The sequence below is a fragment of the Monodon monoceros genome, unplaced genomic scaffold (genome assembly GCF_005190385.1).
Source record: "Monodon monoceros isolate NGI ecotype Baffin Bay Population unplaced genomic scaffold, NGI_Narwhal_1 Super_Scaffold_12, whole genome shotgun sequence".
In the NCBI taxonomy this organism is placed as follows: domain Eukaryota; kingdom Metazoa; phylum Chordata; class Mammalia; order Artiodactyla; family Monodontidae; genus Monodon; species Monodon monoceros.
In genome coordinates this window covers 157,333,690-157,343,527 of record NW_021703768.1, presented here as the reverse complement: position 1 = coordinate 157,343,527, position 9,838 = coordinate 157,333,690, and positions in this window count along the sequence as shown.

Genomic DNA, 9,838 nt, shown 5'->3' with positions numbered 1-9,838 from the left:
CGCTCTAGAGCCCGCGAGCCACAGCTACTGAGCCCACATGCCACAACTACTGAGCCTGTGTGTCTGGAGCCCGTGCCCTGCAACAAGAGAAGCCACTGCAGTGAGAAGCCCACGCACCACAACAAAGACCCAACGCAGCCAAAAAAAAAAAAAAACCAGGTTTGGTCTACTTGAGGCTGGTGGAAAAAAGAGCCATTGAAGTAAACCACAGTGAGACCAGCGAACACGGGAGCTGAAGGATAGGCTCCTTGCCGTTGTCTGCACAAGTCCATCTGAAACCCTAACCCTAAGGCTTCCCTTCCAGGAGCAAAAAGGTACCAGCTGTATGTGAATGGTTAGGTCTTGAGTGAACCCGACAGCGCAAAGTGGGAAGCCCTGTGACAGTGTCACGGTCACTGTGGATGTGGCTGAGGAAAAATGACTTTGGTGGCTATGGACTGATTGTTTATGTCCCCCAACATTCAGATGGTGCTGCCAGACCCGCAGTGGGGGACAGTGTTAGGAGGCATGGGGCCTTCATGATGGGACTAGGGTCCTGGTAAGGAGAGGAAGAGAGACCAGAGCTCTCTGTGCTGGGTGAGGATGCAGTGGGAAGGCGGCTGTCTGCAGGCCGGGACGCGGGCCCTCACCAGGAACCGGCCACACCGATCTCGGACTCCAGGACAGTGAGAAATGCCATGTGTGGTTTCAGCCTGTGTTGTTCTGTTAGGGCAGCATCAGCTAAGAAAACACAACAGCAGCAGTTCTTGAAACAGTTTCACAAGGATCCAGGTAGTTGAAAACGATGGCAGCCCACCGTCTGTCCCAAACAACACAGAACCACTGGGAGGGATGCCTGCCGCGTGCAACATCCTGCCTACACTTACAAAGTAAGGAACACCGCCAAGTCCCCCGTGGGAGCCTGGCCTCCCTCCCACCCCTTTCTCTCTGCTGGGCCGTGTGGGAGCATCGGCAGGGGGCAGCCAGCGAGGTGGGCGGAAGCCAAAAGGCAGAGGTTCACAGCACAACTTGCCCAGCGTCCCCAGGAGAGAGCATGAGGTCAGAGAAGGGCAAGACTGTCCCAACAGCGTCAGAAGATACGAAACCATCTTGGATCAGAAATTCAAAAACAAGGGACAGACGCGGACAAAAACCAGACTTGGAAATGGCTGATCCAATTCTGGAAGAAAATGAAAGAACAGATGATTTTAGAAACGAAGGATAAACTGTAAGGTGCCCGAGGCTCCAGGGGAGATCTGAGAAAAGGTCTGGGAAGCAGAACAAGACGGTGAAGAGTTGACGCAGTTGCTGACGCAGGAGATGGTGGCCGAGTGAGTGTCGGTCTCAGAGTCTGAAGGAGATCAGAGCGGGTATTTAAAGCTGTTGCTGGGAGTTCTCTGGTGGTCTAGTGGTTAGGACTCCGTGCTTTCACTGCTGTGGCCAGAGTTCAATCCCTGGTTGGGGAACTGAGATCCCGCCAGCCACACAGCGCAGCCAAAAAATAAAAAATAAAGCTGCTGCTGAAGGGAACTTTCCAGGTAGAGCCTGGAATCTCCACCATGAATTAGAGACAGTTGCCCACAAGGCACATCCTCGCAAGGATGTGGGACGACCTTACAAGGACGTGCACGGGGACGGCCGTGATTGGGGCCTGCAGGCAGAGAGGTAGAATCATGCACCGAGGCCTGAGAACTCGGCAGCTCAGCCTTTTCAGAAGCTGGTGGAAGGAGCCTGAGCTGAGGCTCCCACGTGCTGCCAGGGTGTCCCTCCAGCACCGAGGCCTGGAAAGGCCAGTGCTGCCTGCCCGGCCCGGGATGGAGGGGTAGAGGCCACCTCTGTGTTGTGGGGAAGTGGAAATGGCACAGCTGGGAGAGCAGGCAGAGAGGAGGCCAGGCCAGCCCTCTGGCGGTGCCGGAACCAGAGGGGTCAGCTCATGTGGCGGTTTTCGTTATAAACAGGGAAGGAATGCAGAAGAGAGGGGCACCTGTGTGATGTTGGCCTATTCCCACTTACCCCGACTTGTGCTATTTTTGCCATTTATTTTACTTCTGCCATACGTTATAAGCCCGCAACTCCCTGTCATTATATACGGTCAAGTCTTTCAAATACATTTTTTTAATAAATTTATTTTATTTTTGGCTGCGTTGGGTCTTCGTTGCTGTGCGCGGGCTTTCTCTAGTTGTGACTCGTGAGCCCTAGAGCACAGGCTCAGTAGTTGTGGCGCACGGGCTTAGTTGCTCCGTGGCACGTGGGATCTTCCCGGACCAGGGCTCGAACCCGTGTCCCCTGCGTTGGCAGGCGGGTTCTTAACCACTAATTTATTGATTTTTGGCTGCGTTGGGTCTTCGTTGCTGCACGCGGGCTTTCTCTAGTTGTCGTGAGCAGGGGCTACTCTTCGTTGCGGTGCGCGGGCTTCTCATTGATGTGGCTCCTCTTGTTGGTGGAGCATGGGCTCTAGGCTCGTGGGCTTCAGTAGTTGTGGCGCGTGGGCTCAGTAGTTGCGGCTCGCAGGCTCTACAGCACAGGCTCAGTAGCTGTGGCACACGGGCTTAGTTGCTCCGTGGCATGTGGGGTCTTCCTCAACCAGGGTTCGAACCCGTGTCCCTTGCATTGGCAGGTGGATTCTTAACCACTGTGCCACCAGGGAAGCCCCTCAAATACGTTTTTAAAAAGAGTTTTGTGGACTTCCCTGGTGGCGCAGTGGTTGAGAGTCCGTCTGCCGATGCAGGGGACGCGGGTTCGTGCCCCGGTCCGGGAGGATCCCACATGCCGCGGAGCGGCTGGGCCCGTGAGCCATGGCCGCTGGGCCTGCGCGTCTGGAGCCTGTGCTCTGCAACGGGAGAGGCCACAACAGTGAGAGGCCCGCGTACTGCAAAAAAAAAAAAAAAAAAAAAGAGTTTTGTATGTTCACCCACGTGGTCACGCTTCCCACTGCTCTTTGTTTCATCTGCTGACCCACCAGAGGTTCCATTTGAGATCCTTTCCTTTCGGTCTGAAGAGCTCCCTTTAATACGTCTTGTGGTGCGGGTTTACTGGCAATAAATTCTCCCAGCTTTTAGTGGCCTAAAAATATCTTTATTTCGCCTACATTAGCAGAAGGTATTTTCAGTGGGAATGGGATTCTGCGTTGGCAGGTGGTTTGGGTTTGACTTTCTTGCCTCAGCATTTTAGAGATGCTATTCCGTTGTTCCTGACGAGAGGTGAGCTGGCCCTGTTAACCCCTTCAAAGGAATGTGTCTTTTTTGTCCGGCTGCTTTTTTTTTTTTAATTTATTTTTGGCTGCGTTGGGTGTTTGTTGCTGTGCGCAGGTTTTCTCTACTTGGGGTGAGTGGGGGCTACTCTGTTGCGGTGCGCGGGCTTCTCGTTGCAGTGGCTTCTCTTGTTGTGGAGCACGGGCTCTAGGCGCACGGGTTTCAGTAGTTGTGGCTCGCGGGCTCAGTTGCTCCGCGTCATGTGGGATCTTCCAGGACCAGGGCTCAAACCAGTGTCCCCTGCATTGGCAGGCGGATTCTTAACCACTGTGCCACCGGGGAAGCCCTGCTTTTTATATTTTGAAGTTACTTGACTCTGATGGGTGTTTTTGGTTGTTTTTTTAAAGTATAGTTGATTTACAATGTTGTGTTAGTTTCGGGTATATAGCAAAGTGATCAAATTTTATATATATGTGTGTGTATATATATATATGTGTGTGTGTGTGTGTGTTCTTTTTCAGATTGTTTTCCATCATAGCTTGTTACAAGATATTGAATATAGTCTCAGGGCTATACGTAGGTTCTTGTTGTTTATTATATGTATAGTAGTGTGTTTCTGTTAATCCCAAACTCCTAATTTATCCCTTCCTCCCATCCTCTTTGGTAACTGTAAGTTTGTTTTGTGTGTCTGTGAGTCTGTTTCTGTTTTGTAAATGTGTTCATTTGTATTATTTTCTATATTCCACATATAAGTGATATCATATGGTATTTGTCTTTGTCTGACTTATTTAGTATGATAATCTCTAGGTCCATCCATGTTGTGGCAAATGGCATTATTTCATTTTTATGGCTGAGGTAGTATTCCATGTATATAGGTACCACATCTTCTTTATCCATTCCTCTGTCGATGGACATTTAGGTTGCTTCCGTGTCTTGGCTATTGTAAACAGTGCTATGAATACTGGGGTGCATGTATCTTTTCAGATTAGAGTTTTGTCTGGATACGTGCCCAGGAGTGGGATTGCAGGATCATATGGTAGCTCTATTTTTAGTTGTTTAAGGAACCTCCATACTGTTCTCCACAGTGGCTGCACCAATTTACATTCCCACCAACAGTGTAGGAGGGTTCCCTTTTCTCCACACCCTCTCCAGCATTTATTTTTTGTAGACTTTTTTTTTTTTTTTTGGTAGACTTTTTAATGATGGCCATTCTGACGGGTGTGAGGTGATTCCTCACTGTAGTTTTGATTTGCGATATATGTATCTGTACATATATATGTATATAAATAGATATATATGTATTTATACTGTATACAGATTAGGAACGATCCTGAAGTGAATGATATTGTGATTATAATATACCAGAAAAAATGTATATATCATATTTTCTATTCATCCATCAAGGGACACTTAGGTTGTTTCCATGTCTTGGCTATTGTGAATAATGCTGCAGTGAACATGGGGGGGGGGGTGCATGTATCTCTTCAAGATACCTGATTTCATTTCCTTTGGATATATACCCAGAAGTGGGACTGCTGAATCATATGGGAATTCTATTTTGAATTGTTTGAGGAACCATCATGCTGTTTTCCATTGTGGCTGTATCTGTATTTCTGTAGATTTCTGTAGTGAATCTGTTCTTTTTCTCGTTTTTATTTTTAACCACCTAAAGTTATGGTCTGCCATAACAGTCTATATCCTAACCAGAAATTGAACCCCTTTTATTATCTCTTTCATGTCTGTAGGATCTGTAGCGGTGTTCCCCTTCTCTCTCTCTTTTTTTTTTAATAAAGGGAACTTTATTTTTATTTATTTATTATTTATTTTTGTTTGCATTGGGTCTTCGTTGCTGCGTGCAGGCTTTCTTTAGTTGCAGCGAGCGGGGGCCGCTCTTCATTGCAGTATGTGGGCTTCTCATTGCGGTGGCTTCTCTTGTTGTGGAGCACGGGCTCTAGGGCATTTAGGCTTCAGTAGTTGCGGCACGAGGGCTCAGTAGTTGTGGCGCACGGGCTTAGTTGCTCCGCAGCACGTGGGATCTTCCCGGACCAGGGCTTGAACCTGTGTGCCCTGCAGTGGCAGGTGGATTCTTAACCACTGCGCCACCAGGGAAGCCCCCGCTTCTCACGTTTGGTGTTAGTCATGTGTTTTCTCTTAAAAAACAAACAGAAACGTTTGCTATTGTTTTATCAAAGGACCAAAGGTTTGTTTGTATTTCATGTTTTTCGTGTTTTCTGCTTCAGTTTTGGCCTCATTATTTTGTTATTTCTCCTGTTTTGGGTTGAACTTGCCGTTAATTCTCTAGTGTCTTAAGATGAAACCTGAGACCATGGATTTTAAACCTCTCTTCTTGGGAATACCCTGGCGGTGCAGTGGTTAGGACTTGGCGCTTTCACTGCGGGGCCCAGGTTAAATCCCTGGTCAGGGAACTAAGATCCTGCAAGCTGTGTGGTGCAGCCAAAAAATTAATGATAATAAATAAGTAAAATAAACCTTTCTTCTTTTCCAACCTATGCATAAAGTATGAGTGTTCCCCTCAATTCTGCTTTAGCAGGATCTTCAAATTTTGGTGTATTATAATCACCATCATTCAGTTCAAAGTAGTTCTTAATTTCCACATGGTTTCTATTTTAGCCTATGTTTATGTCAAGGAGTTAATTACCAAACACTTGGGGATTTCTTGTTGTTATCCTATGATTGATTCTAGTTTGATTCCACTTTAGCCAGAGAACATGCTCTGCAGGAGGTAAATTATGCTTAAACCTGCATTACGGTACATAATATTACCTATTGTGGTCATTGTTTCCTGTGCACTTGATAAAAACCTGTGTTCTGCAGTTGCTGGGAGTAGTGTTCTGTGTGTGTCCACTAGGCAAGTCTGCTGTTCATGTTGTTCATGTTGTTCCGATCTTAATGATCCTTCCTGATTTCTTCTGTCATTTATAGAGAGCTGTGTGATGGTGTCCATCTCCAACTATGAATATAGTTTTGCCAACTTTTCTGTTTTGTCCTGTCAGTTCTTTTTTTAATATACTTTAAAAAATATTTATTTATTTATTTGGCTGCACTGGGTCTTAGTTGTGGCATGCAGGATCTAGTTCCCTGACCAGGGAGTGAACAAGGGCCCACTGCATTGGGAGTGTGGAGTCTTTTTTTTTTAATTATTATTTTTTAAAATATTTTATTTATTTTTGGCTGCATTGGGTCTTTGTTGCATGGAGTCTTCTTCATTCTTCCTCTTCCCCTCCTCTGGGACTCCACTGACAGACGTCAGGCCCTTTGACTGTGTCCCACATCCCTTATGATCTGTTTCATTTTCCCATTCTTATTACTTTTTACTTTTCTTCACCTTTGGACATTTCTTATTGCCCTGTCTTCTGTTGTGTCCAGTCTACTGTTGCTCCTAGCTGCCAATATTTTCATTACAGATACTGTATTTTTCAGTGCTAGACTGTCAAATATAGATATGTTCCAACTCTGTTGAATTGTTATTTTTTTCTTATTTATTCATTTAATTTTTTTTTTACATTGGAGTATAGTTAATTTACAATGTCGTGTTTTAGATGTACAGCAAAGTGGCTCAGTTATACATACATCTATTCTTTTCCCACTTCGGTTATTACAGACTATTGAGTATATTTCCCTATGCTATACAGTAGGTCCTTGTCGGTTATCTATTTTATGTCTAGTAGTGTGTATATGTTAATCCCAACCTCCTAATTTATCCCTCCTCCCCACCTTTCCCCTTTGGTAACCATAAGTTTGTTTTCTAAGTCTGTGAGTCTGTTTCTGTTTTGTAAATAAGTTCATTTGTATCATTTTTTAGATTCCTCATATGAGTGATATCATATGATATTAGTCTTTTCTGTCTGACTTCACTTAGTATGAGAATCTCTCGGTCCATCCATGTTGCTGCAAATGGCATTATTTCATTTTTTTTATGGCTGAGTACTATTCCATTGTATGTATGTACTGCATCTTCTTAAATATTCATCTGTCAGTGGACATTTAGGTTGCTTCTGTGTCTTGCCTATTGTGAATAGTGCTGCTATGAACATTGGGGTGCATGTATCTTTTTGAATTATGGTTTTCTCTGCATATATGGCCAGGTGTGGGATTGCTGGACCACATGGTAGCTCTCTTTTTAGTTTTTTAAGGAACCTCCATACTGTTGTCCATAGTGGCTGCACCAATTTTCATTCCCACTAACAGTGTAGGAGGGTTCCCTTTTCTCCACACCCTCCCCAGCATTTATTATTTGTAGACTTTTTTTTAAATTAATTTTATTTTTGGCTGCATTGGGTCTTCATTGCTGTGCGTGGGCTTTTTCTCTAGTTATGGTGAGCGGGAGCTACTCTTCAGTGCGGTGTGCAGGCTTCTTACTGCAGTGGCTTCTCTTGTCACGGAGCATGGGCTCTAGGCGTGCAGGCTTCACTAGTTGTGGCATGCGGGCTCAGTAGTTGTGGCTCGTGGGCCCTAGAGCGCAGGCTCAGTAGTTGTGGCTTGCGGGCTGTAGAGCGCAGGCTCAGTAGTTGTGGCGCATGGGCTTCGTTGCTCCGCGGCATGTTGAGATCTTCCCGGACCAGGGTTCAAACCCGTGTGCCCTGCATTGGCAGGCGGATTCTTAACCACTGCGCCACCAGGGAAGTCCCTGTTTGTAGACTTTTTGATGATGGCTGTTCTGACTGATGTGAGGTAATACCTCGTATTATAGTGTTTTGTTTTTTTTTTTAGCTGTACGCGGGCCTCTCACTGTTGTGGCCTCTCCCGTTGCGGAGCACGGGCTCCGGACGCGCAGGCTCAGTGGCCATGGCTCACGGGCCCAGCCGCTCCGCGGCATGTGGGATCTTCCTGGACCGGGGCAGGAACCCACGTCTCCTGCATCGGCAGGCGGACTCTCAACCGCTGCACCACCAGGGAAGCCCCTCGTATTATAGTTTTGATTTGCGTTTCCCTAGCAGTTAGTGACGTTGAGCATCTTTTCATGTGCTTTTTGACCATCTGTATATCTTCTCTGGAGAAATGCCTATTTAGATCTTCTGCCCATTTTTCGATTGGGTCTTTTGGTTTTCTTGATATTGAGCTGCATGAGCTGTTTGTATATGTTGGAGATTAATCCCTTGTAGGTCGCATCGTTTGCAAATGTTTTTTTCCCATTTCTTAGGTTGTCTTTTTGTTTTGTTTATGGTTTCCTTTGCAGTTCAAAAGCTTTTAAGTTTAGTTAGGTCCCATTTGTTTATTTTTGGTTTTATTTTCATTACTCTAGGAGGTGAATCCAAAAAGACATGGCTGCAATTTATATGAGAGAGTGTTCTGCTTGTTGAAATTACTATTACATCTATTTTGTCCACTTTTCTACTGTCTTGAATATATGAACTCTCTGATAACTCCGATTTCTTTTATTGTTTTTTGAAGTATAGTTGATTTACCGTGTTCTGTTAGTTTCAGGTATACAGCAAAGTGATCCAGTTACCTATATATCTGTTCTTCTTCAGATTCTTTTCCATTATAGGTTATTACAGGATATTGAATATAGTTTCCTCTAAGTAAGTCCTTGTTGTTTATTTTAGACATAGTACTGTGTGTATGTTAATCCCATACTCCCAATTTATCTCCCTCCCCCCCGGACCTTTCCCCTTTGGTAACTCTAAGTTTGTTTTCTATGTCTGTGAGTCTGTTTTGTACATGTGTTCATTTGTATTATTTTTTAGATTCCACATATAGTGGATATCATATATTTGTCTTTCTGATTTACTTTGTATGATAATCTCTAGGTCCATTGATGTTGCTGCAAATGGCATTATTTCATTCTTTTTTTATGGCTGAGTAGTATTCCATTTTATATATGTAGCATTTCTTTATCCGTTCATCTGTCAATGGACATTTAGGTTGTTTCCATGTCTTGGCTATTGTCAGCTATTATGGTGCTGCTATTATAGTGCTGCTATGAGCACAGGGGTTACATGTACATTTTTTTTTTTTTTTGACGTGGACCATTTTTAATGTCTTTATTGAATTTGTTACAGTATTGTTTCTGTTTTGTTTTGGCTTTTTGGCCTGAGGCATGTGGGATCCTAGCTCCCCAACCAGGGATTGAACCCATACCCCGTACACTGGAAGGCAAAGTTGTAACCACTGGACCACCAGGAAAGTCCCTGCATGTACCTTTTTGAATTATGCTTTTGTCCAAATATATGTCCAGGAGTGGGATTGCTGGATCATATGGTAGTTCTATTTTTAGTTTTTTAAGGAACCTCCATACTGTTCTCCACAATGGCTGTACCAATTTACATTCCCATCAACAGTGCAGAAGGGTTCCCTTTTCTCCACATCCTCTCCAGCATTTATTGTTTGTAGACTTTTTGATGATGGCCATTCTGACTGGTGTGAAGTGGTATCTCATTGTAATGTTTTGATTTGCATTTCTGTAATAGATGTTGAGCATCTTTTCATGTGCCTGTTGGCCATCTGTATATCTTCTTTGGAGAAATGGCTGTTTAGATCTTCTGCCCAATTTTTGATTGGGTTGTGGGTTTTGTTTATTTTTCAATATTTATTCATTTGGCTGCACCAGGTGTTAGTTGTGGCACGTGGGATCTTTGTTGCTGCGTGTGGGATCTTTTTTTTTTTTTTTTAGTTGCAGCATGCAGGATCCTGTAGTTGTGGCATAC